We start from the raw sequence: 14,399 nt of genomic DNA on the forward strand, positions 1-14,399 counted from the left end.
CTATTATTAAACACGGATAATATAAAATACACATACTTAATTTTATTGCAAATATAACCCATTATGATTGTAAAATATGAACGAGGGTTGGAGGTTGATATAGCTTTCTATAGTTATTAGCTATAGCGAGAGGGTTCGCGTGTCTGGCAACCACCACCGCACAATAGAAGACTGTGCACCGTAGTTATGCGTGTTTGTATACCTCGGCGCGCTATCCGCGAGTTGGCGTCTGGCTGCGAACTTGATCGCGCGTTCGCATGAATTTTAAAATTGAACGCAAACAAATTAACGATTGCGAGGAAAACAAAAATCGAATCGAAGTGACATTACAAAAGTGTACTTTTTTCTTAAGGTGACGTTTGAATTTTTAACAACGACGCTTTCAGGATACGTGTGGTGTGCCTGCGTATTTACGCCACGCTGAATGGACCCAATAGAAGTTTTCTGCTAGCAGTTTTCATCACAAGAAAATGAGAAAGTAAGGATTGTAAGCTTTTGATTTACCTATTTTCTGAGCCTAGCCGCTTACAGTCATTGAAAACTAGTTGAATTTAATGTTAAACGCACTTTCATAAAACTAGCTTGGTGGCATGTTTCTCCAGCGGCGATGGTTTAACCGCACAGTGATATAATTACAGAATTACACACTTAGACGCATGCTGGCATCAGACCGCTTCTGGAAGTAAATACTTGACTTGAGGCTTATTTATATGGTGCGAGAACTCGTATGCGAGTTTCAATACATTGCGGTATTGGTCGGCTGAATAGGATGTAACCTCAATAGTCCGCAATGTAACTAAAATCGCATGCGAGTTCGCGCGCCGTCTAAATGAGCCTTAAAGAATGTTGTACAATCGCCATCAGACATATCGGAGCGGCCGAGGTGCTCAGAAATATCTGAACACACACTCTAATGCCTTAACAATAGAGGCGTGCACCTTGGCCGCTCCAATATATCTGATGGCGTCTGTATCTACGCTATCAAATAAGGTCACACATGAAGAATTGACTTTGCATGAACCAATTAGACTGCATTTAAATAATAGGTAAATTGCATTACTAACAAGATGAGAATAAAATATTGATTACCGTATTTGTTTTTATGCATATTACCTTAAAACCTCATCACTTCTAAATAGATTTGGAATTTATTTTTAGGGTTCCGTAGTCAACTAGGAACCCTTATAGTTTCGCCATGTCCGTCTGTCTGTCTGTCTGTCTGTCTGTCTGTCTGTCCGAGGCTTTGCTCCGTGGTCGTTAGTGCTAGAAAGCTGAAATTTGGCATGGATATATAAATCAATAAAGCCGACAAAGTCGTACAATAAAATCTAAAAATTTAATTTTTTTTAGGGTACCTCCCCTGCACGTAAAGTGGGGGTGAAATTTTTTTTTCGCTTCAACCCTAGAGTGTGGGGTATCGTTGGATAGGTCTTTCAAAACTAATAGGGGTTTTCAAGAAACATTTTTTGATAAAGTGAATATATTCGGAGATAATCGCTCCGAAAGAAAAAAAAAATGTGTCCCCCCCCCCTCTAACTTTTGAACCATATGTCCAAAAAATATGAAAAAAATCGTGGAAGTAGAGCTTAAGACAGACATTAAATGAAAACTATAGCGGACATGATCAGTTTAGCTGTTTTTGAGTTATCGCAAAAAGATTTCCCTTCATAGTAAAAAGACTTACTTTAATTAGTTACTGATTATGCAAATTTGCCTATTTGTTTAACTCGGGTGAAAGGTACCGTTTCATCCCTTGGTTAACAATTTACTATACTTTAAGCTCCAATTTAGCTTATTGTGACGGAAGAGTAACTACGGAACCCTACACTGAGCGTGGCCCGACATGCTCTTGGCCGGTTATTTATTTGTTTAAAAGCATTTCTTCAACTAGAACTGTCACTTTCATAACCTGTTGTTTTAATCACAATACGCCTCAGGGTTGGCATTCGGTTCGACAGTGTGTTAACGCTTTTATGGTTTGGCTTGGCAACGACTTCAAACATATCAGTTATTAGCGCATATTAATATTAAGGGGTAATATTTTATTTTATTATTATTGAACTAGATTTGTCATTTATAACTTAGATATTATATTTTACATATACATACACATAGAAAAAGTGTAAGCTTCACCTAATTAATTCATGTATAATTGCAACTTTGAATCTGGCAGACCAGACAAATCTCTCGTAAATCAAAGTCTTTCTAGGGACAAGCAGTCGCGGAATATGTAATGCTTTGTGAACGAGACAGCGGGGACGTTGTTCTACTTATTGGGCTTCCAAGGTGAAGCGACAAGTGAATACTTAATCGTATGCCGGCTTTATTACATTTAGGTCTGATTTTTCAATCATCGGATAAAGTGATTTGGCAGATAAGATAAAGATAACATTCTCTTTTTCTTCTTGCTTGAAAGAAAGGCAGCGTGTTATTTTTATCTGACAGAAAATTTTATGTGATGTTTGAAAAATCAGACCTTAGTAAATAAGACCAATTTTGTTTTGGTTGCATTAATTTCAAGATTTTATTCAGTTTCACCTGCCCTGTTAAATGTGCAAGGAGTAACAAAAATAGTGGGGATCCATTTAAGGGCATATTCGGTATTGTGTGATTAGGAAAAAATAGAAGGAATAATTAAAAAACGCGATTTTTTTTCTATGGGCAAGTCGCCCAACCCTCCGTAAAGAGGCCAAACATTTTTTGCGTCAATTTTTTTTTCTTCTACTGAATATGCCCTAAATACGGATCCCCACTATTTTTGTTACACGTTGTATGTCCGTAGTCAAATCTTGCAAGCTTAAATAGACCAAGTTCCTTTATTCGCATACTTTGGGTGTGTTAATAAATTACATAAGTTGGGTGATAATGAAATATTATGCTATCGTCAAGCTGATGACGGAAACCAGAGGTGGCCATAGAAACTGTGTGATTAAACACCTTAATCTCATTGTGTTTGTTAGAATTGTCTAGATGAGTATTAGGCGACGACTGTTGAACGAAAAGAAGGTTCAGTCAGCGATAAAGGCTTGTATTATAATTAAAATTATTGACAAAAAACTTTTTCTTTCGCTGATTTAGTAGTAGCTTCTTGTAGCGTTTCGAGTTTTGTTGTATCCTTTAGAACCAAGTTTTTTTATTATACTTATACTCTGAACCTTTCAAAAAGTTACATAAAATGAGAACTGTAGCTGTAGAGTTGGCATATCGTTATGGCGTTCAATCGAAATAATGTGTTTAAAGTGTACTTTATTTATAAATAAAATTTTCAATCTAAAAACATTTACAATTTGTTAGTTCTAGAAGAGACATTATACGCCATTTTAAATAAATACGAGGACCTATACTTGAATGACGTTTGTGAAGCTTGTAGAGTTAAGAGATCTGATAACTTTTTGACAGTGCGAGCCTTATGGTTTCGTCTCTGCAACATTTTACATGAAAATGTTTTTGGTACGATTTCACTTCCTTTTGTAACTGGCTTACGACAATCTTCCATCTCCTATTTTAAAGGGTTGGGGGTGATTTACTAAAAAATCCTGAAATACGTATGCATCTTTTATACAATCTGCTTTTTATTGGTTCCCCATACAAACTTTAACCCCCTTTTCCCCCCTAACGCCTTTTTCCACTAGTTGCCTCAAATAAAGATTTTCATTTCATTTCATTTCCACCCTTCACCCTTACGGGAGATTTTGAGGTTGACAACTATTTTATAACCTTCCACATAACAAAAACTATCTACATACCAAAGTTCAACTACATCGGTTCAGCGGTTGTTGATTCCCTATACAAAATTCCACCCCCCTTTTCACCCCCTAAGGGGCAAACAATTTAATGTTTTAGATTTTTTTGTTGTTTGTGTACTAATACTATCCTACATACCAAATTTCAGCTTCCTAGGACTTCAGGAAGTACCCTAAGGGTTTTGACGATCGTCAGTGAGTGAGTCAGTGAGAAAATCTAGGTTTATTAGATATGGATAAAATCTAAAGTATGAAAGCTATGCAATATAATTTTTTATGCTTAGGTCATAAGTCCACTATTGAAATTATATCTCGAGAATTTTGGTTATCTGGTATGATCTAAACCCAAGTTATGAAGGTTCAAAAAAACGACGAAGCGCTTCGAGAAAAGATAGGCAGTGCCCTTGCGCATCGCTTTGCTCGTCTTGGCGGGGGCACTACCGGGCCTCCAGATTATTAATTCTACCTATAGTAGGTTTTACTACCTAAAAAACAAAAATGTAGGCTTCAAGGTTTAATTGACAACATTTCAATTTTCTGACCCTATAATTTTATAGTTCTCTACATTTTAATTGAAACGAGGAATACGCTAATAGAGTCTGGCTACTGAAATATTACACAATATTTTGGCGGGAAATTCAAAAAATCGTGGGCTGGTCACACTTTGTGTAGTAGGTATTATAGTTTTGATACTAGAAAATATTTTTGATTTTCTGTGCACACGTAAGGTCCCTTCGGAAATAAGTTAATATACATTGACGTGCACTCAAAGTCAGCTCATGTAATTTCTACCTCTATGTAAAGCACAAAGATATATATAGACATGTTCCGCCAAGATATTTTTATATATTTTATATTTTTATAACAATTTAATTTTACTACTGACCAGTCATTCCACAGGTTTCTTCTAAATATTAGTTTTCAGTAACTCGTTACATTCCAATGTTTCGATTTTATCGATATTTTCCAGAACTTCTAGTTTATCCGTTTCTTTACACACTTGTCTTGTTTATGAGATTCAGGTATTAATAAATTCACGTACTTAATCAGATATAGGTAAATGTTAGAACTAGTACTTAAAGTATCAAAATATTAATAGAGCACCAACCTACTACATTGTTTACGACTTGTAAACTTAGCAGTTTTTCGTTATACAACGCTTCACGTCGACTTCGCACATTATCGTAATTATTTATGAGATTAAATAATAGTTTGCGGACTTCACTCGGTATAGTCATTATTAATATTATTTAAAATAAACCCCTTATAAACCGCGAACAATTTGAATGAATGACATGAATTGACAACAGACTTTTAGCTTTTTTTTAAATCATAGACAATTGGTGATACAACATGAAAATATCTGTCAACAATATTTGGCTAGCCAGACTCTAGTTTAGTTATTAAAATGGCGTAACTCCAGTTCTACGCTAGAAGCTAGGTCTTATCTCGATAGAAAAAAAAACACGACTTAATTAATCTGATGTTGTCTGTCATTGTCAATGTTTTAAACTGGTCCGTTGTTGACTTAAAATAATTTTGATAAAATATCAGATTACTACGACAATTTGGATTATAACGGATACTGATACACGAATACGATACCAGGCTTTCATACGGATACGACGGATCGACGGATAAACACTAACGAATGTAAAGTAATTAAATGTTTGTACCGATATCTTCGATGAATCATTTTTGCTATTTTTGCAGTAGGTAAGGGTCGAAACAGTATTTGGTATACTTTGGAGGAGTATATACCACATCGATCCATATGGCTTTGTCCATTTTAAAAAAGATTAGTAGATAGAAACTTAATTATAAAATAACTTTCTCTTTGTTTTGAAATTCAATCAATACGTCGTATTTAATTGACAATGTCAAATCCAATATTATGACAGCTAATTTTTTTTCGTGATGAATGGCAATGGCATTTCACCTATTGTGCCGTAGAATTGGTAAAATCACAACATTTTTTTTAATTCTTTTGATTTTTTTTATAACAAGCCATATTAAATTTATATTAATATATTGCAGTGTTCAGGAAGCAAAATACTTCCAAATCATATGTAAAATTTCAGGTTTAAAAAAAAATGAAATGTCGTCAATTGCACAATAAAAATTATTTAATTCTTACCTTACAAGAAAATTACTCATAATTTCAGCGCCTACATTTTACACTTTTAATGCCGTATTGTTTATGACGGCTCTAGGTCTGACCAATGTTCCCACACTTCTACCATTGTGTCATAAAATGACGTACCTAAGGCTTTTGAAAAAATACATCACTTAAGCCTTTTATGTTTTATGCCTACGAGTAGTAAGTAGACAGATTATGCCGATATATTTTAATTTACAGCTTTTACCCACAACCAGATTGTAGTAATTACTTTACCTTCTACTTTTTATCTCGTACAATACCTATGTTTAATTGATAAACCGGGCCCGAAGCCAAGACGTTTTGGTGCTAATTATAATACATGGGGCATACACATCAATTCGGTTCACGTCTCTCCTGTGGACTGTAGACATACTCAAAGGGCATTTTTATTTCAAATCCTTATTTCTTGATTGCTCATTTATCAGCATAATCTATCACCTCCATTGATATAAACAAAGACTTCTCCGTCCATCAGTCAGTCGAGTAAAAAAATCCTATAATCACGATACCTACAGTTCAATATTACAAGGCCAAATGTCTACTCGTGGCGGGCGCAGAAGCACCGGCGAGCCTAGTTTTTTTGATAATTTATTGAATCTTCGGCCAATAACGTGCCATTTTAAAAATTTAGTGTCATTTTTTTTTGCTTCGCAACTGCGTGTCCTGTACAAAGATATTGTTCCTATCAACTCCCACCTTGTGCAATGTTGGAGAGATAAATTCGTATTGATTGATGACGTTCTTTTTTAAAGGGTTTTATGAATAATTCACATTGAACTATCGTATTATTCTTATTTATTAATGAACTACGATAAGGGGATGCTGTTCCACCAAAAGACAGACTCGATTTTTTCTTTTTTAATTTTAGTTTTTATTGAAAGGATAATAATTAAAAATCGTAATCGACATATGTAACTACACAAAAAACGTAAGTTCAGTTCTAAATAACCCACATTCTGGCAGGCAGGTAGTCAATGCCCATAATATCAATGTATATACGTTGGCATACGTAATTTATTGAATTGGAACCTTCAAGGCTATACCTATCAAGTTACGGCCGAGATCAATAGATTCTGTTTCTAACCGACCTGTCATCTTTTGTCGTCCTTTACTTTGGAATACCACGTCACGGAGAAACAGAACAAGACACATATACCATTTTGCGGAATTGAAGCAGTAACACAGCAGTAAGTTATTCGGGCATGCATTATCGGATGATTTCCAATTCCGGAACTGTTTTTCGATATTGCGTCCCTATTCCAGAATTCCGGAATTTCAAATTCGACGATACGATACGACGGGTTCTAACACTGAGCATGGCCCGACATGCTCTGGGCCGGTTTTTTTTAATGTTAGGAAAGGAATGTGCACAGCACGTGTGTACAAGGTTCATGGGTTTATGGTATTGGTAACTGCTTACAATCAAGCGGCAGTACCTACGCTTATTTACCACCGAAGCGGTGTATAAACAGATACTTACATCAAAAAACTTAAGGTCAGATGCACGCTTGTATACTCCATTTGCATAAACATTTGGACGAGTTTTCCCAAGGCATGTTTATGACTCCGCGACAACGAAGTCCAAAGCCATTACATTACTAAGCAGAAGTTCAAGGCTTGAATGACATAATAAGCATAATAATTGCGTTATTATGTCTGCGGACCGCGAATCGCGATGCAACAACGCGCGCCAATGGCAACTACGACCGTATAGGTAAGTGAATATTTAGTAATAGGACTTCGTCGATTTTGCGCAAATACGTCTATGCATCTTTTTATTGTGAGAAAAGACTAAGCAGAAACACGAATAATGGGCTATCATATATTATATTTTGATATACCATTTTGAAATAAAAGGCATACTTTCATATTACCTAATCAACAACATAATTATATAATGTTATTCTTCGTATAATGGTTATATTGTATATTTACACTACGTCTAATCTACACTACCATATATAATTATTACATACTCTAAAATATGTTTTTTATGTAATAAAGGCCTCTAAAAATGTGGATTTGGTTAGGTTAGGTTAGTTAAAGCTGCAACCCCACATAAACGAATATCTAGCAAAAAGTGGGTTAAGTTAGGTTAAAATTGCAAAAATTCTAAAAAAATACATTTTTAATAGGATAAAATATTACGTTATATGAAAATAGTATAACAAAAGCCATCATGCAATATGTCATTATAATAATTAAAAATGATATAAAATAGACATATATATATTATGGTTTAGATTAAATCAAAATATAACAAAAGCAACGTAAAAAAATACGTTATTAGCGTAGCGTAGCGTAGGATGTAATTCAAATTAGTATTGTTTTCGATCTGCCTCCACAACACAGGCATAGCCTAGTGTGGCAGTCATTGGTTAAGAAAATCTTTTACACTTTTTGGTAAATAAACTTTTATTTTATTTTATTATAACATGTAACATTTTTATTATATCAAACGGCATTATGGCAAGTGTATGATATTTTTAATATAATTATATTAAAAATTACACACCCATAAAATACATAGGTAGAGTCAAACCAAGATAAGTTGGCAGCGATTTTGATAGCCCAGACGATGCACGGGTTATTTTAAACGTCAAACTTCTATGGAATTATTCATTTATTTAAACTTTATTGCACGATATAAAATTGTACAAATGGCGGACTTAATGCCTTAAGGCATTCTCTACCAGTCAACCATTGGGTCAATTATGACGTTTACTTGACACTTGCACCGTCTGGGCTAACAAATTCGCTGCCAGCTTATCTTGGTCTGACTCTAGGCACTATAATCACATGTACAGTTTAAAGCTTGGCCACCCTACTCGCAAGCCGCTATCGCTCGTATCTCAGGAAGCAATCTCATTAAATGTGTCTTACACTTGAGGGTTCACGAGAGAATAATTAAGTTTTTTATTCAAAAACAATCTCTGTCGTCCCGTGGTGCATGGCGACGTCGATTAGATTAGGTTAGCTATAAATTTTCCCGTCACATATAAAGAAGGGTTGTAATATGTTTCAACCACATGGACATAACCAAAGTATTTTTATCTTAGGTACGTTACTTCGCAAGGTGTTTGACAAGTACGTGTGTGAAAGGATGTTGCTGGTTTTAAAAATGCCGCAAGTGTTCATATTAATATATTTCTATTAGTATTATATATTAAACTACTCGGCGTATATTGTTACACTAAATGAAAATCTCACTTCAAAGCAATAGCTCAGTAGTTTTCTGACGTATTTTGTATTTTAAATTCCTATATTTCTAAAATCAACAAATATATCTTGACTAATAGATAGTCATTAAATAGTTTAAGTACTAAGCTACATTTATAGACTACATTTAAAAAATAAAATGTATTAAATCGTGATGTATTTACACAGGATTAGGGATCAAAACATGTGACGGTAAATAGTAAGTACAATCTGGTTGCTATGGCTGCAGAAATAACCTATTATTTCTGTTATTTGTACACTAATAAGCAACATATGCATTTTATATAAAGATTATTAAAGTGTCAATCTATTTATGACTATATTTTTGGACCTCCGTGTCTAAATTCGTCACAAAAAAATCATGAACATAACGGCAGTTTCCCGGCATTCAAAAGTTTCTTTACGGACATATAACGACAATACAAAAAGTAATCCATAGCATAGTGAACAGAAAACATAGCCAATAACAGTTTATATAGCCCACAACATTTTTTTGTTATTTATGTACTAATACTATCCTACATACCAAATTTCAGCTTCCTAGGACTTCAAGAAGTACCCTAAGGGTTTTGATGATCATCAGTGAGTGAGTGAGTGAGTCAGTGACGAAATAGGGGTTTTTTGGGTTTGAATAAAATCTAAAGTATAAGAACTATGCAATTGAATTATTTTATGCTTAATAAGTCCACTATTGACATTATATCTCGACAATTTTGTTTATCTGGTATAATTGGATTATTCTTTATATATCTGGTATAGTGAACAGAAAACATAGCCAATAACAGTTTATATAGCCCACAACATTTTTTTGTTATTTATGTACTAATACTATCCTACATACCAAATTTCAGCTTCCTAGGACTTCAAGAAGTACCCTAAGGGTTTTGATGATCATCAGTGAGTGAGTGAGTGAGTGAGTGAGTCAGTGACGAAATAGGGGTTTTTTGGGTTTGAATAAAATCTAAAGTATAAGAACCATGCAATTGAATTATTTTATGCTTAATAAGTCCACTATTGACATTATATCTCGACAATTTTGTTTATCTGGTATAATCCAAACACAAGTTATGAAGGTTCCAAAAAACGACGAAGCGCTTCGAGAAAAGGTAAATAGTGTTCTTGCGCTTCGCTTTGCTCATCTTGGCGGGGGCACTCAGATTAGAAATCTACAGTCAAACGTGAGTCAGATTTCAGAACAAAAATGCGGTTAAGCTGTTTTAGGGAGACAGCCGCAATAGTTTACGTGATGTAGGCAGTTATTGCGAAGGCCAAAGGCGGAGATACGCGCAGGGCCGAAGGCCCGAAACGTCCCGAAGAGGCTTGCCTATTCGAGGCCGAGACCGAAGGTCGAGTTGCGGGAAGTTAGTGCTCAGACAAAGAAGAATAGTACAAGTGATTGAAGTCGATGACCAAAAGCTGAGCCCCGAGTAGAGTCGAAAGCCCGAAGCGTTCGACCTTTGCATGCTTCCTGAAAATTCCACAAGTATTTTAATTGTGAAGGCCGAAGGATGGAAGTGTCCGGGAGAGTTAGTGCTTTTATAAATAAATAAAAAACTAGATTTTTATTGTGGCTTTATTAAAAATGGTATGGTTTTCCAAAAGTGGAGATGATTTTTTTTTTCCTGTGTTACTTTGTAATGTGTGGTGTCGTTGGATAGGTTTTTCAAAACTAATACCTACGGGTCTTTAATATCAATTTTTTGATAAACGTAATGGTTTCAGAAATAATCACTCTGAAAGAAAATAAATATGTTTCCCCCTCTACTTCCCCTAACTTCTGAACCATGGGTCCAAAAGTATGAAAAAAATGGTGAAAGTAAACCTTAGTAAAGACTTTCAAGAAAAACCACATCGAACCTGAACGGTCTAGCCGTTTTTGAGTTTTTGCAAAAAAGTATATTTTGACGGATGGGTAGGTAACTACGGAACGCTACATTGAGCATGGCCCAACATGCTCTTGGCCAGTTTTTTTTGTTGTTATGTCGATAGCACCACGTGATGACAAATTCTTCGTCACCCTCGAATAAAAGTATCTCCTTTCAATCAAGATCAAGTATCTACTTTACGCAGGTACAAAACTTAGCCTCACTGTGCAGAGAGGGAACGCGGCCAGTGTCCTGGGAACAATGCCTCAGGCTAATTTAGGCTTAGTTTTTTGATACTATAGCTATTAATTGTGTTTGTCGTTAATTTGAACAATATATTTTAGTCTTTAGTAGGTACAAAACAGAAATCGTTGAATATTGAATGCTGAATATGTAAGCTACTAGCTAATAAACTACTGATATACGGGATCCAGAAACAATATTTTTGAGAAGTCTTTTTATTGGTCCCAAATCCTTCAACAATATCTGACAGTCATCTTAAATTAAGTCTCTTTATACAGGTATTTTAATCGGTGATGTATAATGAGAACATAGGTACCTATGTAAAGGTAAACAATGAAAACGATTGATTGATTAGGCTTTAATATACATATATTAGATCCCAGAATCTTATGACAACTTGAAAATCAAGGCTATCTTATAATGCAGTGCATAATTATAAACAAAGTGGCATAGATTACGTAGGACGAGTGGAATCGAACATCTGTTAGGCCATTGCACCCACTTGGTTGCAAAGAGTAAGAGACCTTGGACCAGTTGGATATAGTTAACGGTTTTGTGTCTCATGTAGTGTACACCTACCTAATTATCACAACTTCGGATGATTAGGATTAAAAATCACCAAAGTATAGTGTCTACTACTTAAATCTTTATCGATTGCAGTGGCTACAGGTGTTCTTTGTTTTGGCGCGGTCATTCACCCAGGAGGGTCGTCTGCCGCGCCCTTGTGATTTGCCTATGCTGCTATAAAAAGTTCTAAGCCACCCAACGTAAAACTACGCTTAGGTCGTTTCTGAATGGCGGTCTACTGCATGTCCGGGCATGCGCAAACATATTTAACTACTATGCGTTAGCTGTGGCTTAAGTAACCGAACCGTTTGCGAAGGTCTCTGTTTTGACTCGGGCAATCTGCCTTCGTATGTCCGGATCTTCTCCTCTACGGGTCGCAATTCTCAATCGATTCTCGTGAAATTTTGTGACCAGGTTCAGTAAATACATAGAATGATTAAGTCTTTTCGTTTTTTGGGAAATGTTGGAAATTGGCATAAAGGACTTACGTGCCATTAGCGTCCTTGGCCCTAACGCCATTGTGATAATGACTCGACGAAGTATTTATTTAAGCTCTTAAACTAAAAGGGTTCCTAGTTGTACGGAACTGCGGAAATCGTAAAATAAAAACCAGAAGACATTTTTTTTTTAGGGTGGCTCCCCTACACCAAAAGTGGTGATGATTTTTTTTCTGTTCAACCTTTAAGTTGAGGGTGTCATTGGATAGGTCTTTCAAAACTATTTAACTGTTTTTAATAAACGTATTATTTTCGGAAATAATCGCTCTGAAAGAAAAAAAATGTTGCCCCTCTACTTCCCCTAACTTCTGACCCATTGGTTCAAAAAATATGAATAAAATCGTGAAAGTAAAGCTTAGAGGACTTTCAAGGACAACTGTAGCGAACCTGATCGGCTTAGCCGTTTTCGAGGGACGGATGGGTACCTAAGTACGGAACCCTACACTGAGCATGGCCCAACATGCTCTTGGCCGGGTTTATTTATATATTTGGTCAGCAGGTGTCTAAGCTTGCTTATTCTAAAGTAAAATTTGAGATATGATGAACAATTAAGAAAAAACTATGTTTTCTTAAATCGTTAATCGTAGAGTGAAAATAAACACAACCAAATTTGTATGAAATGTTATGGTAAAAGTTTTGTCTGAAGTGGTTCTATTCATGAAGATATTTGAGCTAAAATCTGAAAAAAGGTACCTCGCCCCCGACACGCCCGTCAACATAACCCCCACCTTCGAGGACTTTTAGTATTTTCATCTGGACACCACAAGGTAGAATTGTACCAATTTACAAAATTGATTGATTGATTGCCCATATTCTTGAGCTACGAGTAGTAGAGGTGTGCACAAAGGAGCAAACATATATTGTTAGATATACATGTTTGCCCTATACCTACACCTACATATGTATATTCAACTCGAATTCGAATTTTCGTTTGCATGCCAGTGTAGGATGTTTCTGTAATATCCGGTAAGATATGAGCATCAGATTGACTACTCGATCAAACGGAAGAATTAGAGTCTTCCTAAATCTCGTATTTCACTAGCGGATTTTTTCTAAAGATGAACTGTATAACATAGGTCTCACGGTTGCTTGTACAATGTCACTATCAAGTAACATATGCGGTGGTCTAAGTCATGGAGTGAAATGCGTTGCATAACAACTTGCATAATGATCGTCCAATGACGGAGCGATGGAAATTGCTACTTTGCTTTTAATACGATAGCTTTTATAAACGTCATGTTTTTACGGCAATAGGAAAACGATACGACAGTATTTTTTTTGCGTAGGAGAAGTGAAATTTACGTTATAACAAGATTGTTAAAAGGAATATAGGTATATTTTTATGAACACATTTCGATTATTTTAGACCGGATAACACGTACAATCAGCGGACCGATTTATGTTTATGTCGCTGGTGACTCCATACTTGTATTATAATTGTCAAATTTACCATATCTCAAAGCACTAACTAACTAACTACCATATTTCAAAATTAAACGAACTACTACGATTATGGACGGTTCGGTGAATTATTATTATACCTACTTTACCCCCAAAGTAAAATTACAAGAAATAAAAAATAAATTATTATTATTTTTTAATATACCTACTTTCTTAATTTTGAAGACGATGGTAATAATAAAAATCCCTTAGAACTCGCTTGTATCATAATAATATGTACTATCCTACACTACAATATGCACCGTGTTAGTGCAAGTGACTTATTTTCTTAACAAAACGGAGGAAGCGATTAATATTACAACACTTATATCACAATGCACCAGCCGGCCAGTGAACTTATCGTTTCCGGTTCACGTCTTGCTTACGCTATGTGGTATTTTGGTATGATAACCGGTCTGTTACGACCTAATGTTATTAAGAAAAGTGTAGAATTATATTAGTTACAATTGTTACAATAGAAACAGTGTAACGCACTAGATAAATTATGGTACACTGTTAAGAATTTGAAAAGTACTATTACTATGTATACGTATCACCTTGATGATTTGTTTTTCTTGTATAATGCAATATCTGGGAAACCGAGATTTGCTCGGAAAACATATAAAATCTCAGAAATGCGCGTTTTTCCCTGAGATAAGATCGA

General features: G+C 35.3%; 1 protein-coding gene across 5 annotated transcripts in view; it reads left to right on the plus strand.

Moving 5' to 3' along the window:
* Positions 1 to 212: 212 nt before the first annotated feature.
* LOC133517044 (proton channel OtopLc) overlaps positions 213 to 14,399 on the plus strand; it is a 71,509-nt gene continuing 57,322 nt past the window's right edge. For 3 of the 5 annotated variants that reach the window (XM_061850174.1, XM_061850178.1, XM_061850179.1), the window contains exon 1: positions 213 to 478. The gene's annotated coding sequence lies outside the window, so the exon portion shown is untranslated. The remainder of the gene's footprint in view (positions 479 to 14,399) is intronic. The other 2 variants (XM_061850180.1, XM_061850185.1) reach the window with 2 other exon arrangements.

The sequence above is a fragment of the Cydia pomonella genome, chromosome 4 (assembly GCF_033807575.1).
Source record: "Cydia pomonella isolate Wapato2018A chromosome 4, ilCydPomo1, whole genome shotgun sequence".
NCBI classification, from domain to species: Eukaryota; Metazoa; Arthropoda; class Insecta; order Lepidoptera; family Tortricidae; genus Cydia; species Cydia pomonella.